Raw genomic sequence first — 22017 nt, 5'->3', positions numbered from 1 at the left:
GCCTTAACTGATCCCCGTGGCCAGAAAGATGGTGCCTTCTGAATGGCCAGACCCTAGTCAGGTACCCACTTCTCAGCCAGGGGTGGAATCATGACTCTGAAATTGACAGCCTCACCAGAGTCATTCACAACTGGGGCAGAAGGTGAGTTTCCGGAAAGAAAGGAGATGCAAGGCAGCCCCAAACAACAGATATCTTTGACCAAACCCAGCTGCTCTTCCTAACTGCTCCCTTCCCCCCGTCCCTGCGTCAGCTCCCCTATTTTCCAGATGAATCATCTCCATCTTCTGCAGATTCTATCTGTTCAAAGTTTCAATCATGGGCCTGTTAATTAGGCCTGTTCCTCACTGTGCTTCGGTGCCTTTGGTTCTGTGACACGGGGCTGCAGGGAAAAGCAGCTAAAGAGGACTAATTAAGACTCAGAGTGCTTTCAATAACGTACATGGAAATGAACAAATTAACTGACGATGGCAAAAAGGCAATATTGCCCCAGTGGGGATTCCGCATATGGAGATAACATTAAGGAGTACGATAGTCATTGAGAGGAAACGATGAATTATGAGTGATATTCAGTCCCATTACCTCTGAGGTGTCACATGTAATAGCAGGAAAATGTCAGAAGATGTTAAGAGACAAAACAAACCGAGGTTAAGGGAGCTCCACAGGGGGAAGCCGAGCGGGGAAACAGTGAGAGTCTGCTGCAGGGAGGTGCTGCTTGCAGTCAGGGGACAGGTCCCAGCAAAAAATGGCCTGTTGTTGCTGACCGCTCTTTGCAAGTATGTGACAATCTGCTTGATGAATGAAGACTCCTTTTCTGTTAGGCTTGGACAATGCTGAAAAGACAGCTCTGCGCACTCACTCGGGGAGGACCCCGTGAGTTTCCCTGGGGGTACATCGAAGACAGTGGGTCTCAAAATGCGGGCCAGGGACTGTCACCATCTGGAATAACCTCTATTCCAGGATTGCTCAGCAAAGCAAATTCCCTTTTTTTTTTTTTTTTGTTTTTGAGACAGAGTCTTACTCTGTCACCCAGGCTGGAGTGCAGTGGTGCAATCTCGGCTCACTGCAAGCTCCGCCTCCCAGGTTCACGCCATTCTCCTGCCTCAGCCTCCCGAGTAGCTGGGACTACAGGCGCCCACCACCTCACCTGGCTAGTTTTTTGTATTTTTTAGTAGAGACGAGGTTTCACCACGTTAGCCAGGATGGTCTTGATCTTGTGACTTCGTGATCCGCCCGTCTCGCCCTCCCAAAGTGCTGGGATTACAGGCTTGAGCCACCATGCCCAAGCCCCCCCCTTTTTTTTTTTTTTTGAAATGGAGCCTCACTTCACTGCCCAGGCTGGAGAGCAGTGGGGCGATCGTGGCTCACTGCAGCTTCTGCCTCCTGGGCTCAAGTGACTCTTGTGCCTCAGCCTCCTGAGTAGCTGGGATTACAGGCACACACCACCATGCCCAGCTAACTTTTGCATTTTTAGTAGAGATGGGGTTTTGCCATGTTGGCCAGGCTGGTCTCTAACTCCTGACCTCAAGTGATCTGCCCGCCTTCCAAAGTGCTGGCATTACAGGCGTGAGCCACCGTGCCTGGCCTCTCAGCAAAGCAAATTCTGAGGACTCCCTCAAAGCCTACTGTGGGGTGTGGGCCCCACAATCTGTGTTTTAACCAGGCTTCCAGGCCAGGTGATTCCGATGCAGGCTCAGGTTTGAGACACGTGGTCTTGGAATTAGGAACCTTGTGTCTGGTCCCAAGTTATGCCAGTTCCAAGCTGATCTGGTCACTTAGCCCCATTTAATCCCCTCACTGCCAAAGATAATAGTCCTTGCCCTGCTTCCATCATCAGGTTTCCATGAGAATCCAATGAGATAATTGGTATCATCAGGAACAGTGGAGCGTGACACAAATGCAATGAATGAGGATTATTTCAGAGACAGATGATCTTGATAAACTGAGGATCCCGATTTGGAGGGAAAAGGAGATAGTGCCAAGGTAAGTAAAGGATCTGGGCTGGGCACGGAGGCGTATACCTGTGACCCCAGTGCTTTGAGAGGCCAAGGCAAGAGGATTGCTTGAGGCCAGGAGTTCCAGACCAGCCTGGGCAACACAGCAAGACCCTGGATCTACAAAATACTAAAAAAATTTAGCCGATCATGTTGGAATGCACCTGTAGTCCCAGCTACTCAGAGGACTGACGTGCGAAGATTGCTTGAGTCCAGGAGGTTGAGGCTGCAGTGAGCTGTGATTGCACTACTGCACTCCAGCCTGGGCAACAGACCAAGACCCTGTCTCCACAAAAAATTAAAAAATTAGCTGGGTGTGGTGGTGCATGCCTGCAATCCTAGCTACTCGGGAGGCTGAAGCAGGAGGATCACTTAAGCCCAGGAGTTTGAGGATGTCGTGAGCTATGATCACACCGCTACACTCCAGCCTGGATGACAGAGCAAGACCCTATCTTCAAATAATAATAATAATAATAAAGAGGAAGTGAGGTACAGAAGTAGCTGAGTGGTTACAGCTCAGCCTTTGTCTTGTTTGAACAAATTTTGATTGGCCAAGGAGACAGATTTGTTTAAATGCTTCCCTCCAAAGCCCTGTGGTTGACAAGTGATTCACCAAATCTAAATGTGTGTAATAGATAATTTCTGGCTGCTTTTGTCTGAAGGAGGTGATTAGGTTTTTTTTCCTTTTTCTGTTGTTGGAGAGACAGCCTTGCTCTGTCACCCAGGCTGGAGTGCAATGGCGTGATCTCAGCTCACTGCAACCTCCGCCTCCTGGGTTCAAGCAATTCTCCTGCCTCAGCCTCTTGAGTAGCTGGGACTACAGGCACACACCACCACACCCGGCTAATTTCTTTTGTATTTTAGTAGAGACAGGGTTTCACCGTGTTGCCCAGGCTGGTCTTGAACTCCTGAGCTCAGGCAGTCTGCCTGAAGGGAAGGTAGGGGGATGGAGAAAGAGCTAATAGTCATATTTTCCAGTCTTTATGAGAAACGAATGCAGGGACATTGACTCAGAAATGTTTCAGACTGAGGCTGGGTGTGGTGGCTCATGCCTGTAATCCCAGCACTTTGGGAGGTTGAGGCAGGCAGATGACTTGAGCTCAGGAGTCCGAGAACAGCCTGGGCAACATGGCGAAACCTCATCTCTACAAAAAGTACAAAAAGTAGCCAGGCATGGTGGCATGCACCTTCAGTCCCAGCCAGCTACTTGGGAGGCTGAGGTGGGAGGATTCCTTGAACTTAGGAGGCGGAGGTTGCAGTCAGCTGAGATTGTGCCACTGCACTCCAGCCTAGGCAACAGCAAGACCCTGTGTTGGGGCGGGGGGAAGAGAAAGAAAACATAAAAATAAATGTTCCAGACTGGCATCCAAGGCCCTCCCAAATATTGCCACTTTATTATGTTCTCCCCTAAGGCTCTGTGATGTGAACTCTATGATTGCCTTAAAAGGAAAACCTTAGACAAATTAAATTTAACAGTGTTTAACTGAGCAAAGAACAATTCATAAATTGGGCAGCCTCCTAAGCCAACATCGGTTCAGAGAGTCTCTGGTGCAGCCACGTGGTGGGAGAAGATTTATGGACAGAAAAAAGAAAATGACACACAGAAAACGGAAGTGAAGTACAGAAATAGCTGATTGGTTACAGCTCAGCATTTGCCTTATTTGAACACAGTTTGAACAAACTTTGATTGGCTGAAACCTGGTGATTGGCACAAAAGTAAGTTACAGTCTGTTTACACATCAAGTTAGGTTGCAGTTCACTACAGACGGAGAAACAGTTAGGTGGAACTTAAAATATATCGAGGGGCAGCTTTAGGCTAAACGTAATTGAACAACCCAACCAAACCAGATTCTGTGTTTTTCCTGGGACATGCTTTCCTTCCTGTCTATCTTCCCTTACGCTGTGATGCTTCTCTTTTCTCACTACAGCTGTTTGCTGAAACACAACCATCAAGCCTAAGTCTTTCGCTCAGCCATCTCATACTAACACCTCTCCTGCCTTGGGCTTTAATTATATTTTGTGTATGTGTCTCTCGTGAGCTTGAATTTTGTCTTTGATTGTAGTTATACTGGACACCCCCTGCACAGCTGACCTAAATCACTAGAACCTGAGAATGGTAACTGGTGTTTCATTCTGCCGCCTCCTCCAGTCCAGTTTTCTCCATATGGACCCCATGAATGGTATCTAATTTCTCTGAATGTCCATGGCATTTGTTATCAATCTTTGTATATAATTCAATTGTATACCCCACACCAGGTGTGGAAGCTCATGACTGTAATCCCAGTGCTTTGGGAGGGCAAGGCAGGTGGATCACCCGAGGTCAGGAGTTTGAGACCAGCCTGGCCAACATGGCAAAACCCCACTCTACTCAAAATGCAAAGAGTGGCCTGGTGCAGTGGCTCATGTCTGTAATCCCAGAACTTTGGGAAGCCAAGGCAGGCAGATTACAAGGTCTCCCAATTAGCTGGGACTAGAGGCATACACCGCCGCACCTGGCTAATAATACAGATCCTCTTATAAACACCTTTATTTGCTTCACATCAGCCACTTGCTCCTTAGTCTCTTTGTTCCTGTTTCCAAGAAAATTCACATTTATTCCTAATATGTCATTTTCATAGGTAAATGAGCAGCGAGTGGAATTTGAGGTATCTGTTCACAAGTTGGAGATACATTTGGAGATACTGGAAACCAGAAGGGCTGCTTAGCTGTGTATTTTAGTGTCTGGGGTTTCTGAAGCTGTGGGTTAGGTTGCCTCCTGTTTATACATGACTTTGAGCCCATGGGACAGATTTTGTGTCTTGGATGCTACAGAAGCCTTGGAAAAATCCTTCAGTGACTGCCATCCCAGCTTATAGGATGCCCAGCATCCTGGGCACCTATCCATGAAGCTCACCCATGATCAGAGCCTGACAGAGGCGTGGAGGCTCAAGAAGGAACTCCTTGGGCTGCTACAAAGGCTGAAATCAACCTTCTGCCACCAAACCTCTGAGGTACACACTCCAATCTGCTCCCAGCTGCACCAAAGCCCCTCATTTTCTTCCCACCTCTGGTTGAGCACATGTAGCTTCTTCTCTCTGGGATGCCTCTCTACCTTCTCAAATTCTCAGTCTCATGAATTCCTTTTCATCCCTGTCATCCTCACTCAATGCCTTGTGAAAGGCAAATAAATCTTGGGCCCCCCAAATCTCTAAGCTAAAGGGAAAAATCAACCTGGGAACTGCTCTGGGCCAACCTGCTTCCCATTCTACTCAAAGTCACCCCTCTGATCACTGAGATCAGTGCATATCTGATTGTCTCCTTTGGAGAGGCTAATCAGAAACTCAAAAGAATGCAACCATCTGTCTCTTACCTACCTATGACCTGGAAGGCCCCTCCCCACTTTGAGTCTTTCTACCTTCGCTTCAAGTTGTCCCGCCTTTCCAGACTGAACCAATGTTCATCTTGCATATGTTGATCAATGCCTCATGTCTCCATAGAATGTATAAAACCATTATATGTGCTCTGACCACCTTGGGCATATGTCGTCAGGATCCCCTGAGGCTGTGTCCTGGGCACGCATCTTCAACCTTGGCAAAATAAACTTTCTAAATTGACTGAGACCTGTCTCAGATTTTCAGGGTTCACAGCCTTAATTGAGATTTAGCTCAAATCTCATCTCTCTCTGGCTGCCATCTCTATACCTTGCAGTGTGATGGTTAATTTTTTTTTTTTAAGATAGCGTCTCACTCTTGTTTCCCAGGCTGGAGTGCAGTGGTGCGATCTCAGCTCACTGCAACCTCCGCCTCCCCGGTTCAAGCAATTCTCCTGCCTCAGCCTCCTGAGTAGCTGGGATTACAGGCATGCGCCATCATGCCTGGCTAATTTTGTATTTTTTTTAGTAGAAACAGGGTTTCTCCATATTGGTCAGGCTGGTCTTGAACTCCCAACCTCAGGTGATCTTCCCACCTCAGCCTCCCAAAATGCTAGGATTACAGGCATGCACCACCATGCCCAGCCACGATGGTTAATTTTATGGGTCAACTTGGCTGGGTCATAGGACCCAGATATTTGCTCAGGCATCATTCTGGGTATTTCTGTGATGTGTTTTCCTTGGATAAGATTAACATTTAAATTGGTGGACCTTGAATGAAGAAGATGACCCTCTGTAACCCAGCTGGGCCTCATCCAATCAATTGAAGGCCTGAATAAAACAAAGGATCTCTCCCAGGCAAGAAGGAATTCTGCCAGCAGATGGCCTTTGAACTTGAACTGAAACATCAACTCTTTCTAATACACTTAATGTATTAAGGTCTCCAGTCTGTTGGCCCACCCTACGAATTTTGGACTTGTCAGCCTCCATGATCATGTGAGCATATTTTTAAAAATATTTTCTTTTTCTGCATACATATCCTATTGACTCAGTTTCTCTGGAGAGCTCTCATACACACAGACAAACTTAAGGACTCCTTCCTCTTAAAAAAAAAATTGAGGTAAAGTCTCCCTTTGTTCCCAGGCTGGAGTGCAGTGGCACGATTACAGTTCACTGCAGTCTTGATCTCCTGAGCTCAAGCAATTCTTCCACCTTAGCCTCTCAAGTAGCTGGGAATACACGTGTATACCACTATGCCCAAATAATTTTTAAATTTTTTGTAAAGATGGGGTCTCATAGTATTGTCCAGGCTGGTCTCAAATTCCTGGGCTCAAGTGATCCTCCCATCTCAGCCTCCAAAAGTGCTGAGATTACAGGCCTGAACCACTGCACCAGGCCATGACTCCTTCCTTTTAATTCTACAACATGCTTTGCCTGATAGCACTTAGGGCTTTTGGAAACCATTTGTTTACTTGTCTTCTATGTTTATAAGGTTCTTAAGAGTGGAAGCTGTACTATATATCTCTCTGCATCTCAGGGTCAGAGACAGTTGAACCGGAGTGACTCCATCTTGAATAGGGGCTGGGTAAAATGAGGCTGAGACCTACTGGGCTGCATTCCCAGGAGGTTAAGGCATTCTTAGTCACAGGATGAGTTAGGAGGTTGGCACAAGATACAGGTCACAAAGAGCCTGCTGATAAAACAGGACACAGTAAAGAAGCCGGCCAAATCCCACCAAAACCAAGATGGTGACGAAAGTGACTTGTGGTCATCCTCACTGCTCATTATACACTAATTATAATGGATTAGCATGCTAAGAGACACTCCCACCCACACCACGACAGTTTACAAATGCCATGGCAACGTCAGGAAGTTACTCTATATGGTCTAAAAAGGGGAGGAACCCTCAGTTCTGGGAGTTGCCTTTCCTGGAAAACTCATGAATAATTCACCGCTTGTGTAGCATATAATCAAGAAATAACCAGAAAGAGCCAATGAGGAGCCCACGCTACTGCTCTGCCCGTGGAGTAGCCATTCTTTTGTTTCTTTACTTCTTTAATAGTCTTACCTTTACTTTATGGAGTAATTCGAATTCTTTTTTGGGTGAGATCCAAGAACCCTCTCTTGGGGTCTGGATAGGGACGCCTTCCCAGTAACATCAGCACCTAGAATTGTGTCTGGAACCTTATTATTACATGCAAAATTACTTGCCAGTGGAATGAATGAGTTTCAGCAGGAGGAAGTGCCGTGGTACTCCAGGAACCCTTTCTTCGGTTTCATTGTTCAGTCTCTGTCCTGTCTTGGAACCCGGAAAGAAAGAAGAGATTCAAATAATGATATCAGGGTTTAGACTCGGGACAGGGTAGGAATAGGGGTGATGAGGGGCCCAGCGAGCTGCCTGGAAGTGTAACCGCCCAATGGGTTCACCTTGCCCACTGTCTAGACAGAGCTGATTTATCAACACAGGGGACTGGAATTGGAGAAAGAGTAACTCACGCAGAGCCAGTTGTGTGGGAGATGGGAGTTTTATTATTACTCAAATCAGTCTCCCACGCATTCAGGGATCAGATTTTTTAAAGATAATTTGGCGGGTGGGGCTTGGGAAGTGGGGAGCGCTTATTGGTCAAGTTGGAGATGGAATCATAAGGGGTTGAAGTGAGATTTTCTTACTGTCTTCTTTTCCTGGGTGCGATGGCAGAACTGGTTGAGCCAGATTACCTGTCTGGGTAGTGTCAGCTGATCCATCTGGTGTAGGGTCTACAAAATATCTCAAGCACTCATCTTAGGTTTTACAATAGTGATGTTATCCCCAGAAGCAATTGGGGGCGGTTCAGAGGCTGCATGGCCCCTAAACTGCAATTTCTAATCTTGTAGCTAATTTGTCAGTCCTGCAAAGGCAGACTGTTCCCCAGGCAAGAAGGGGGTCTTTTGGGGAAAGGGCCTGTTATCAATTTTGTTTCAGAGTCAAACCATGAACCAAATTCCTTCCTAAAGCTAGTTCAGCCTATGCTCAGGGATGAACCAGGACAGCTTAAAGGTTAGAAGCAAGATGGAGTCGGTTAAGTCTGATCTCTTTCATTGTCATAATTTCCTCAGTTATCATTTTGCAAAGGTGGCTTCAGGAGTGGGGAGTCCATTGGATCAGGTAGAATGTAGGGATTCACAGTGTTCAGCTTCACGAAGCATCATGACGGGATAAGTCAGTCATTCACGCATTCATTCACCAAGTTGACTGCATACAATATCCCAGCAGTGAGCTCTGCAGACACAATTTCTGCTCCCAAGGCTATCCTAGATCACAAGTAGAGATATGCATTAAATAAATAAGCACATCAATACATATATCAAGCTGGGCATGGTGGCCCACGCCTGTAATCCCAGCATACTGGGAGGCAAAGGCAGGTGGATCACTTGAGGTCAGGAGTACAAGACCAACCTGGCCAACATGGTGAAACCCTGTCTCTACTAAAAATGCAAAACTTAGCCAGGTGTGGTGGCGGGCGCCTGTAATCTCAGCTACTGGGGAGGCTGAGGCAGGAGAATTGGTTGAACCTGGGAGGCAGAGGTTGCAGTGAGCTAAGATCACACCATTGCACTCCAACCTGGATGACAAGAGTGAAACTCCATCTCAAAACAAAACAAAACAAACCAAAAAACCCCACATATCATTATAAATCCTAAAAGAAAATTGATGGAGAAATAAATGATGAATGAAGTGGGATCTGATTTAGACTGGCTGGGTCAGGGAAGGCCCTTCTGGGTAGGTGATAATGGAAACAAAGACTCGAAGGACCATTCTGGAACAGGGGATTGTCAGGGAGCCAGCAGGTTCACCCCCAAGGATTCTTCCCCTAAGCCCAAGACTCTCCAAGGGCCTCCAGTTTGAGACATTCTCAGACTTTGGAGTGCCAACTCCCCTAGAACCCAAGACCCCCTGGGCACCCCCTCATTTGCGTCAACCTGCCCTAGAGTCCTGAGCAATGGTGACACCTGTTTTAGGAATCTGTCCAAACTGAGTGTGACTACGCTTGGATGCTTTTCATCACAATGAGTGAAATCTCAGGCCACTAAGAGGCTACCCCAGGCACAGTCTTTTTTCAGGCCTTTTTATTCCTCACCAAAGGTTATCCTTCGACGACTAAGCTCTGGTTTTTAAAATCTTGTCCAAATTCCTATCTAAGGGATCCGGGGAGTCAGGCCCTACCAACCATAAATTCTCATCAGATGGGTTTTATTTAACCCTATATATCGTGACTTTCTTTCCAACCTGACCCTGGCATAACATTACAAGACAAGGAAGAAAATCAAAATATTTTACCTGAAACATGTTTCTTTGCCTAATCTTGAAATGGCCCTGCAAGGCTGTCCTTTCTGGGGGAAAATTTGCGTCTGTACATAGTCTCTATTCACACAGCTGGATCTTTTTCTTCCAGGCCCTCCCAGTCCTAAAGAGATTAACTAAAAGTCTAGCACCTTTTAACAATCTGAATAGGAAATACTTCTCATCTATTGTCTCTGAGGGCAGCCACTGTGAGACTTCAAAAGAACCTTGGTCTCCACAATCTTTTAACCTGAATGTTTCCTTTCTATTGATCCCAGGTCTTTAGACAAACTCAACCGATTGTCAATCAGAACATGTTTAAATTTGCCTATAGCCTGGAAGCCCTGAAACCCTACTTCAAGTTGTCCCGCTTTTCTGGACCAAACCAATGTATTTCTTAAATGTATTTGATTGATGTCTCATGCCTCCCTAAAATATATAAAACCAAGCTGCGCCCTGACCACCTTGGGCACGTGTTCTCAGGACCTTCTGAGGGCTGTGTCATGGGCCATGGTCACTATTATTTGGCTCAGAATAAATCTCTTCAAATATTTTAGAGTTTTTCATTGACACCCTCAACTACTCTTCCAGGAGCGGATGGCAGAAGTTAAAACTCCAATCTTTGGGGTGTGTGTTGGTCTCCTCCAGGATTGCTTCCTCCTGTTGGTGGTGAAGAAGTTCAATGAGGGGGTGCCACATAGATTTGTGATGGGGGGACCTTCCGTTTCATGCAGTCCACTCCAGCATCTGGCAGGTCCACTTCCTCTGACTTCTCCAGAGAACAAAAGGCTGTGGTTTAGAATGAGATCTGCTCCCAGCTTCCCTGGAGTTTAATCCCATTAACTCCCACTGGGGGCCAAGTCTCTGGCAAATGTCAAAAGAAAGGAACTAAGCTCTTTCCAAAGAGTTAGGGAGAAGGAGGGGGACGAGTGGAGGCCCCAGGAAAAGAACTTCAAAAGGGAGATTCACATACATTATTCAATCCTCCTCCGTGGGACCTCTGGCATAGGTTGTTTGGTAAGAAATGTGTTGTTGAAGGTCTCTATTGCCATAAGAAGGAAAATCACTCCACGGAGGAGGTTCAGAATCTCCTCCCCAATTACCCTAGGCAGGCTGTGTGCACCTTGGACACTTAGCCCTGGCAATGGGTTCATGCAAGTGAGGAAACAAGGTGACCTTCCCAGTGGCCACCTTCCTTGTGAGCCACCACTCCCGGCTAAACTTTGTATCTCTTTAACAGCAGGTGATGTGGGCATTTTGCAAAGGTGGTTTCAGGAGTGGGGAGTCCATTGGATCAGGTAGGTGACCACTGGGAAGGTCACCTACATTTTACATGTGAAAAGAGGGAGTACAAGAACAAGTCAATTATGCGTTGCCTCAGACTCAGTAAGTCTACATTTTACATACAATAAAGTAAGCCATGAAAAGAGAGAGTAGAGGAAAAAGTCAGTTATGCATTTGTGGGCCAGGCACGGTGGTTCAAGCCTGTGATCCCAGCACTTTGGGAGGCCAAGGTAGATGGATCACCTAAGGTCAAGAGTTTGAGACCAGCCTGGCCAACATGGTGAAACCCCATCTCTACTAAAAAATACACAATTTATCTGGGTGTGGTGGTGGGCCCCTGTAGTCCCAGCTACTTGGGAGGCTGAGGCAAGAGAATTGCTTGAACCCAGGAGGGCGGAGGTTGCAGTGAGCCGAGATCGCCCCCCTGCACTCCAGCCTGGGTGACAGAGCGAGACTCTGTCTCAAAAAAACAAAACAAAACAAAACAAAAAATAAACCCAAAAAACAAAAAACAATGATACCTTTGTTTTAGGGTAGATGGAGAGAAAATTTCTGGTCTTCCCCTTGTGCTGTAAAGATAAGTTGGTAATTGTGTGACAATTCAACAGAGCTCAGGTTTAGAACTTACGGGGAGATACGTATTTTGCAAGGTTTAGAGGTTCACAAGGAATATTCCTCACAATATGTGAGGGAGACCATCTGGGGAGATATGTGGCCTTTGATTATTATCAGAACCTGGCTTTTGGATGAGGCTATGACACAGGGTTGTCAAATGACAGTTGTCTGTTTGGGAACTAAAAGGAGGGCAGTGTTGTGTGGCTCAGTTCCCAAGTTGAACTTTCCCTTTGGCATAGTGAGCTTGGGGTCCTGAGATCCTGTTTTCATTCATGGAGGCTTCAGTGGTTTCCCGACAGCCACAGGAGCCTGTGCTCCTGGAAGCTGGCTTTTCTTTGACACTTTTTCCTCCAGGAACCTGGGTTGAGAGAGTAGAATGTTTCTGCCGTGAAAAGAGCCATTCTCAGGAAACTAAAGGAAGGGAAGCTCTGAGCAGATGAAGGTGGATGCAGAAGACATGTACGGCACGATTTTGTGTATCCAAAGTTCAAAAACCATGCTAATTAATCCAAGGATAGGGATGGCTCTTCAGAGGCAGGTAGCGAACTGGAAGGGACCAGGGGCACCAAATGCTGATGGCGCTCTTGTTAGTGATCTGTGTGCCGCTTACATGGGTGAGCTCCTCTTGAGAGCATTCATCAAGCGGTATCCTTGTGATTTGACTGCTTTTCTCGGTGTCTATTGCACTTCAATCAAAATTTATCTAGCAAAGGGAAGGCCAAACACCAGGAAAGTCTGAGAAACTGTTACAGCCAGGAGAAGCCTAAGGAGTCATGAGGACTGAACACCACGGGGTATCCTGGGTGAGATCCTGAAACAGGAAAAGGGCATTTATTAAAAGCTAAGGACCTGTGAATACAGTATGGACTTTAACTAATAATAACATCTCGACATTGGGTCATGAATTATGGCCGATATGCCAAGGTTACGTAAGATGTTAATGATGGGGGAGTTTGAGCATGGCATATGGGAATTCTGTACTATGTTTGCAATCTTTTTGTAAATGTAAAACTGTAATTTAAATGTTAAAACAGGGCCAGGTGCAGTGGCTTATGCCTGTAATCCCAGCACTTGGGGATGCTAAGGCAGGAGGATCACTGGAGGTCAGGAGTTTGACACCAGCCTGGGCAGTATAGAGAGACTCTATCTCTGCAGAAAAAAAAAAAAAAAATTAAAAAGTAGCTGGGTGTGGTGGTAAACACCTGTAGTCCCAGCTACTTGGGAGGCTGAGGCAGGAGGATTGTCTGAGCCCAGGAGTTCGAGGTTATGGTGAGTTATGATAACTCCAGCCTGGGTTACAGAGCAAGACCTTTCTCTCTCAATCTCTGTCTCTCTTTCTCTCCGAGAGAGGTTATATATATATATAGAGAGAGAGGTTTCCCAGACTCACAGTTGTAGAAGCTAGAAGACCAAGATGAGAATGCTAGCACGGTTGATTTCTGGTGAGAGCTGTCTTCCTGAATTGTACATGGCTATCTTCTCTCTGTATCGTCCCATGGTAGAAAGAGAGAGAGAGAGAGAGAGAGAGAGAGAGAGATCAAGCTGTCGGGTGCCTCTTCGTATAAGGGCACTAACCCCATTATGAGGGTCCCACCCTCATGACCTCATCTAAACCTAATTACCCCCAAAGACCCCATCTCCAAATACCATCACACTGGGAGATTAGAGCTTTGGCATATGAATTTTTGGGGAGACACAACTAATTTTTTTAAATTTTTAAATTAATTTATTATTAATTTATTATTATTATTTTAAATTTATTTACTTATTTATTTTGAGACAGAGTCTTGCTCTGTTGCCCAGGCTGGAGTCCACTGGCACCAATTTCAGCTCACTGCAGCCTCCACCTCCTGGGTTCAAGCAATTCTCCTACTTCAGCGTCCTGAGTAGCTGGGATTACAGGCATGTACCACCACGCCCAACTACTTTTTGTATTTTCAATAGAGACGTGGTTTTGCCATGTTGGCCAGGTTCGTCTCAAACTCCTGACCTCAAGTGATTTTCATGCCTTGACCTCCCAAAGTGCTGGGATTATAGACGTGAGTCACCACACCCAGCCATTTCCCTTTTTTATTGTTTTTAAATGAAAGGATCTTACTCTATTGCCCAGGTTAGGGTGCAGTGGTGTGATCATAGCTCACTGCAGCCTCGAACTCCCGGGCTCAAGTGATCCTCCCATCTCAAACTCCCAGGTAGCTGGGACTACAGGTGTGGGCCACCATGCCTGGCTAAGTTTTAAATTCTTTTATAGAGAGGGGGTCTTTCTGTGTTGCCCAGGCTGGCCTTGAACTCCTGGCCTCAAGTGATCCTCTGGCCTTCGTCTTCCAAAGAGCTGGGATTCCAGGTGTGAGCCAGCATACTACTGGCCTCTCTTTGCCTTCTTTTTAAAGCAACCTATTTGAAAGACATCAACCTGGAAATTCTTGAGGGCCTTGTTTCTTGCTGCATGGTTCACTTGAAGAGACTGATCACTGTCATGGCCAAAGGCGTGCTCCTAACCAGGGTGCACTGGAGCTGGCTTGTATTGATCACTAGAGCCAGTTGTATACATCTATTTCCAACTCCACCTTCAGTAATGTCATTTCGGGAGTAGGAATATTGGTGCCACAGAAATCTGCAAACACCAGGAATCAGCTACCTGCCCAGAGCCCGTTGTTAAACAGTTACCAGCACACCACTGCTTCTAACTAACCTCCACTTAACCACCTCTGTCTGCTAACCAGTGCTCTTAGTTTCTTCTGTAAACACCCCTGACCAATGCCTTCGTCCCTCCGACGTTCACAGCTATTCCAATCACGGAGACTGCATGCTTATCAAGCGTCAATTACACTTATCCCCAAACCTGTTCATGCAAATATATTTCTTATGGCAATTACAGAATTAGGTAAATATTGCAGTTCTGATGGAGTGTATAAAAGTAATAGAGTTGTCATTTCTAGGAAAATTAAGCTGAATGCTTGGGAGAGACTTAATAAAGGCAAATTACTTTGCTGCTGTCAAATTGAGTGCAGGCAAAGCAACTGTAAAATTTGGGGAATGATTATATAAACCTGGAAGGATTCTGGGCTTCAGTTGCTATAAGTGTCTTTAAGATCTTGCTCCATTTCAAGTTAATAAAACAGAAGATTTTAAAATAAGGCAGAACTTCAAGTAGTGAGTGTGTACTCAAAGAATGGATGCATATTTATACATGTTAAGCCAATCTATAAAATTGCAGGTGTGCTTTTATCATCATTTTATGACTCCACACTGTCACCCACTTTTGCTAATGATGGGCTATCAGTCCCAATCGTGCTGGCCAAGAGGCTTTTACTGTAACTTCTGTGGGCCAATCATTTCAGAGACACACAGTTTTGCTTTAGCTAAAGATCTAGCCACATAGTCTTAGCTCTGTCATCTTGAGGGTTTCTACTTGTCAACCACATGGTTCAGCCTGCAACTAGAGAAACAGAACCAATAGGATGTATGTGTGTGTGATTATCTATCATCTGTCTGCCTATCATCTCTCTATCTCTCTCCCTATCTACTTATCATATCTATCTATCTATCTATCTATCTATCTATCTATCTATCTATCTATCTACCATCTATTATGTATCATCACTATCATCTATCTAATCTATCTACCTATCTCTATGTATCTATGTATGTATTATCTATTTATCTATCATCTCCATCATCTATCTAATCTATCATATCTACTATCTATCTATAATCTATCATCTCTATTACCTATTTATTAATCATTTCTATTATCTATCATCTATTTAATTGATCATATCTATCATCTATCATCTATCTAATCTATCATCTGTATCTATCATCTATCTAATCTATCTGTCACCTCTATCATCTATCTAGCTAATCTGTCATCTCTATCATCTATCTATCTATCTAATCTATCATCTCTATCAATCATCACTATTATCTCTCTGTCATCTATCATCTCTATCAATAGATCTATCATCAATTCATCTATGTATCTATATATCAATTGTCTATCCGTTCATTTATGTATTTAAGTATGTATGTATGTGTGTATGTGTGTATCTATCTATCATCTCTATCAATCTATCTATTATCCGTTCATCTATGTATCTATGTATCTATGTATCTATATATCATTTATCCATTCATGTATGTATGTATGTATGTATCTATCTGTCTATCTATCTATCTAGAGATTTATTTTAAGGAACTGGCCCATGTTTTGCAGAGGCTGGCAAGTCTAAAATCTGTAGGGTAGGCTGGCAGACTTGAGACTCAGGAAACGGTTGATATTGCAGCTCAATTTCAAAGACAGTCTGGAGGCGGAATTCCCCATTTCTCTGGGGTCGGACAATATTTTTTTTTCTCTTAAGGCCTTCAGTGGATTGGATGAGGCCCACCAAAATCATAGAGGGCAATTTGCCTTACTCACGGCCTACTAGAGTTCAATGTTAATCTCATCTAAAAATACCTTCATAGCAACATCTAGACTAGTGTTTGACCAAATATTTGGGTATCACAGCCTAATCAAGTTGACATATAGGATTAATCATCATACTGACATTTTAGCTTCCCCCATCCACTTCTTCCTTTAGTTGTGCCCCAGTTTGCTTTTCTCTTATGCCCCAGCTCCAGCTTCTACCATGCCTTTCATCTTTCATGCCTTTGCTCACACTGCTTCTCTTTCTTTCTTTCTTTCTTTCTTTCTTTTTCTTTCTTTCTTTCTTTCTTTCTTTCTTTCTTTCTTTCTTTCTTTCTTTCTTTCTTTCTTTCTTTCTTTCTTTCTTTCTTTCTTTCTTTCTTTCTTTCTTTCTCTTTCTCTCTCTCTTTTTCTCTCTTTCTTTCTCTCCTTTCTTCCTTTCTTCCTGCCTGCTTTCCCTCCCTCCCTCTTTCTTTCTTTCGTTCGTTCGTTCATTTTTGAGACAGAGTTTTGCTCTTGTTGCCCAGGCTGGAGTGCAATGGCGCAATCTCGGCTCACCACAAACTCCACCCCTGGGTTCAAGAGATTCTCCTGCCTCAGCCTCCTGAGTAGCTGGGATGACAGGCATGCACCAACGTGCCAAGCTAATTTTTGCATTTTTAATAGCGATGGGGTTTTGCCACGTTGGCCAGGCTGGTCTCAAACTCCTGACCTAAGGTGATCCATCCACCTTGGCCTCCCAAAGTGTTAGCATTACAAGTATGAGTCACCATGCCTGGCCCTCTTCTTTCTTTCTGTTTTGGAGACAGAGACTTGTTCTATTTCCTGGCCTGGAGTGCAGTGGCATGGTCATAGCTCACTGCAGCCTCAAACTCCTGGGCTCAAGCAGTCCTCCTGCCTTAGCCTCCTGAGTAACTGGGACTATAGGCATTCACTACAATGCCTGGCTCTTTTCTTTTTTTTGTAGAGATGGAGTCTTACTATGTTGCCCAGGCTGGTGTCAAACTCCTGGCCTCAAGCAGTCCTCCAACCTCGACGTCTCAAAGTGCTGGGGTTACAGGTGTGAGCCATGGCACCCAGCCACTGCTTTCTTCTACGCTGCCTTCCCCCAGTCCTCCATGCAGCCTAATGTCCTATTCTTCCAAACCCAACTCTATCATCTCTTTCTTCATGAAACCGGTATTTATCCCCCGACTAGAGGTCATCTCACAGTCACTGGCATTCCCAAATCATTTTATGTGTCTTACTAATGATTTGGATTATTTCTTAGAAAAAAATAGTTATTTTGATTATATAATTGGGGATCCATAGGAGCCTTGGAGATCCTGGCATCTACCTACCCCTTTGATTTTGTAAATAAGAAAACTGGGCCAGAGCTCTTCTGTGACCAACTTAAGGTGTACAAACAACCATAAAGGAGAGTGATATTGAGCTTGTAAATACCACCTCCCATGCGGAGGGCAGTGTGCACTGGGCGTCCTTCACGGGGCTTGCACACAGTAGGTGTGCATACATATTTTTAAGATTAGCCTTATTTTATTAAAATCTAGAGCCTCCATTTATTAAATAGCTCAGATTGGAAATAAATATATATTAATTGAAGATAATTTGGAAAATACAAAACAGCATAAAAAAGAAGCTATAGGTAGGGTGCGGTGGCTCATGCCTGTCATCCTAGCACTTTGGGAGACTGAGATGGGTGGATCACTTGGGGTCAGCAGTTTGAGACCAGCCTGGCCAATAAGGTGAAACCCTGTCTGTACTAAAAATACAAAAATTAACTGGGTGTGGTGGTGGGCATCTGTAATCCCAGCTACCCAGGAGGTTTAGGGAGGAGAACTGCTTGAACCTGGAAGGCAGAGATTGCAGTGAGCTGAGATCACGCCACTGCACTCCAGCCTGGGTGACAGAATGAGACTCTGTCTCAAAAAAAAAAAAAAAAAAAAAAAAAAGAAGGAACTGTAAGTCACCTATTATACCAAGTCTTCCTATTATACCAAGTCTTACTATTATACCAAGATAAGATTTTTTTTTTTTTTTTTAATTTTTAAAGACAGGGTTTTACTCTGTCTCCCAGACTGGAGTGGTGCAATCACAGCTCACTGCAGCCTCCACTTCCCAGGCTCACATGATCCTCCCATCTTGGCCTCCTGAGTAGCTGGGACTAAAGGCATGCAACACCATGCCCGGCTAATTAAAAAAAATGTTTTTTTGTAGTGGGGTCTCATTATGTTGCCCATACTGGTTTTGAACTCCTAAGCTCAAGCAATCCTCCTGCCTTAGCCTCCCAAAGTGCTGAGATCACAGGCATGAACCACCGAGCCCGGCCCAAGATTAAAATTTTTAATATTTAGGATTATTTCATTCATATTGGGTTTAAAGAAAAAGACAACAAACAAATCAGTATTATGCATAGATTAGTTACCTGAAGGAGTAAGTGGTTTTTTTTTTTTCCTTTGAGACGGAGTCTCACTCTGTCATCCAGGCTGGAGTGCAACGGTATGATGCCAGCTTACTGCAACCTCCACCTCCTGGGTTCAAGTGATTCTTGTGCCTCAGCCTACCAAGTAGCTGGGATTACAGGTGCCTGCCACCATGCCCAGCTAATTTTTGTAGAAATGGGGTTTTGCCATCTTGGCCAGGCTGGTCTTGAACTCCCGACCTCAAGTGACCTGCCTGTCTTGGCCTCCCAAAGTTCTGGGATTACGGGTGTAAGCCACCGCACCTGGCCGGAAGTGCTTTTTGATTGAGCAAAAGAAGGGAAATGTTCCAAATAGTATCTCTGATTTCCATCCAACCACTTATCTACTCAGGAAATAAGAACCTGCCGGGGTAGGCTTTATGTCTGGCACCAGGGGTACAGAGATGAATTACATATTGCAGGTGCCAGCACTTGAACCTTTCAGAATCTAGTGGAAGAAACAGACGTGTAAACAGAGAATCACAATGCAGGCAGACAATAGGAAGATGAACAATTTCAGGCAGCTTATAATTACACGCCACATTACATGACACGGATTTTATGGCTGTAATAGCGGGCTGTAGTGGTTTATAATTTCTGGTATCAAATCAAAAGCCTCATAACAATGACCAGGGAAACTTTCTTTAAGGGTGATTGTTCATAAAGGGGAAATAATTGGAAATTTCACAAACCTGTAATTACAAAAGCAGGAAAGGTTACTATGGTCTATTTTATAACTGTAATCAAAAAAGCTACAGGGGGACTTTTAAAATGTGCCTTTAATTAACTCCATTAAAGGTTACTGTCTGGGATGAAAGATAGATCAACCTGAAATCGCACCTAATGAGAAGTTTAAGGGGATCTGAAATTGGGTGTTTGGCAAATCAGCACCAAACTTGAATCCAAGTGTTTCCTGTGTCTGTCGGGTTGTTCTGTTGTGGGATTCAGTGATCAGTGAAGCCAGTCGGTTTTGTCATGATTGTCCTATCACATGCGATGGCTTCTTAGGATTAAGAATGATATATGTTATTGAACTACTTTAAATATGCACAAGACTTTGGCCATCATTCTATGAGTCTTGTTTTCATTTCAGCCTGTCAGGTGAGTTTTTACTGAATTTGACGCCTTCCACCATATGGGATACCTGGGGTGCTGTCAGAGGGAGGGACTCTCAACATGATTGAAGTGAAGACGGGGCATGGATCATGAGAGAAACCAGTGGATGTGGGATTGTGGTCTCCTGGGACAGTGCAAGGGTTTCAAATGCCGCCCGGCTTCTGGGGATGATAAGAGAGTAATTGGTCTCACTGCGTATTGCACGGGAATGTGTTTAAGTGTCAGCAGAGGTGGCCTGGAGTAACTTATAGTCCATCTGTGAGAACAGAAGTGGCTTGTTTCTGGGAGAAATGCAATTCTACCCAGTGAGATGGTGTCCAGCAAAGTGTGTTACCTGTGCCTTGATGGGGGGCACGTCACTTCCCCATTTCGGGACTCATTTTCCTCTTCTGCAAAATAGCCGGATTCAACAAGATGATGTTTCTGTCTCTTTCCAGCTCTAAAACACTGAGAAGTCATGTTGGGTTTGGACGTGGCTTGGAAGGGGTGCTCTGTCTGAGCCGGAGGAGGCTGGAGCATCGTGCAAACAAACCCCTCTGCTCTCTCTCTGTTACTAAGAGTGACGGCCGTTCACTTTTGAGAGAGTTTTGTTCTGTTGTCCAGGCTGGAGTGGAGTAGCATGATCTTGGCTCACTGCAACCTCTGCCTCCTGGGTTCAAGAGATTCTCGTGCCTCAGCCTCCCAAGTAGCTGGGATTATAGGCACGCACCACCACATCTTGTCAATTTTTGTGTTTTTTAGTAAAGATGAGGTTTCGCCATGTTGGCCAGACTGGTCTCGAACTCCTGTGACCTCAAGTGATCCACTCGCCTTGGCCTACCAAAGTGCTGGGATTACAGGTGTGAGCCACTGTGCCCAGCCACCATTCACTTTTTCGCTGTGGTGGCCATCCACATCTATTCTCCTGCCCCCCACTTCCAGGCTCCAATGCTGCTTTTCCACAATACTCCATGCCTCACAAAATTGATAGCTTCAGGCCTTTCTGCAGAGACTAGGTGGTATTCACCAAATCCTGATTTCTTTTGCTCTTCCCCAACAGGCAGGAGAACACTTTCCTGACTTGCTGGTAGGTTGAGATCACGTGACTGGGTTCTAACCCAGGAGGATTGGTAGTAGGTAGGTTGAGATCTTTGCTGGTAGGTTGAGATCACGTGACTGAGTTCTGGCCCAGGAGGATTTGGGAAGAAGTCAAGTAGCCCTTCTAGTCTTGACTTGTAAAACCCGCACGACCCTTTAACTCTCTCTGCCCCTGCAATGGGGAACCTGAGCCACATACAGATTGGCGTAATCTGGCTCTTTCCCACCCGAAAGCAGAACGATTAGGGCAAAATCCAAGAGTTCCTTCCAAAAAATCAGGGCAAATCTTAGTTTTGTTTTTTTTTTTCTCTCCAGTTTCCAGGTACTGCCCTTGAGTCTTCAAAGGGAAGGGGAATTCTATGGATTGGATTGAGCGGGAAAGGAGTTACTGACAACTTAGCCACAAAAACATTTTGGCAACTCCTCAATTAATTAAACATAGAATTGCCATCTGATCCGGCAATCTCATTCCTAGGTATATACCCAAAAGAAAGGAAAACTGGATGTTCATATGAAAACGTGCCCCAAAATATCCATAGTGGCACTACTCATGTTAGCCAAAAGGTTGAAACAACCCGAATGCCAATCAATGAATGAATGATTACAACAGATACGGCACATCCATAACAAAGAATGAAGTACCCTCACAGGCTACCTTGAAAACATTACGCTAAGTGAAAGAAGCCAGACACAAAAGGCCACATATTGTGTGATTCACTTAATATGAAATATTAATCCAGAGAGACAGAAAGCAGGTTAGTGGTTGCCAGGAACCAGGGGAGGGAGCATAGGAAGTGATTGTGTAATAGGCATAAGGTTTCCATTTGGGGTAACGAAAATGTTCTCGGCGATGGTTACACAACACTGCAGACGTACTTAGTACCGCTGACTTCTACACTTTGAAATGATTGCAGTGGCATATTTTATGTTATGTGCATTTTTATCACAACAAAGAAAGAAAAAGTCTATAAACGTTTTGAACCAAAGAGGAGAGAAATAAACCCAACAAAACTGTGACTGGAAGGCAAATCAAGGTCAAAAGCACACAGGGAGCTTAAAGGTTGAGATGAGGTGAAAAGTCACCCAACAATGAGAGAATATGAAAGGTGGAGGCAGGGAGCAGGTTGGACATTGGGGAGGCACATAGGGACTGGTGTGGAATGACTTTTTTTAGTGGGGACGTGGAGGGGTTGGAGGGAGACTCTGAAAACATTGAGGTGCTACCAGTGTATAAGTGCATTTGAGATTACATTGGAGGTCGATGTTTCTGAATCCACCAAGAACAGAAAGGTAGCAAAAGGTGTTCTCTTTGTAATTTTTTTTTTTTTTTTTTTTTTTTTTTTTTTTTAGACAGAGTCTTGCACCGTTGCTATGGCTGGAGTGCAATGGCGTGA

Source organism: Macaca thibetana, chromosome 3 (assembly GCF_024542745.1).
Source record: "Macaca thibetana thibetana isolate TM-01 chromosome 3, ASM2454274v1, whole genome shotgun sequence".
Classification (NCBI taxonomy): domain Eukaryota; kingdom Metazoa; phylum Chordata; class Mammalia; order Primates; family Cercopithecidae; genus Macaca; species Macaca thibetana.
This window is presented reverse-complemented; position numbering follows the sequence as displayed.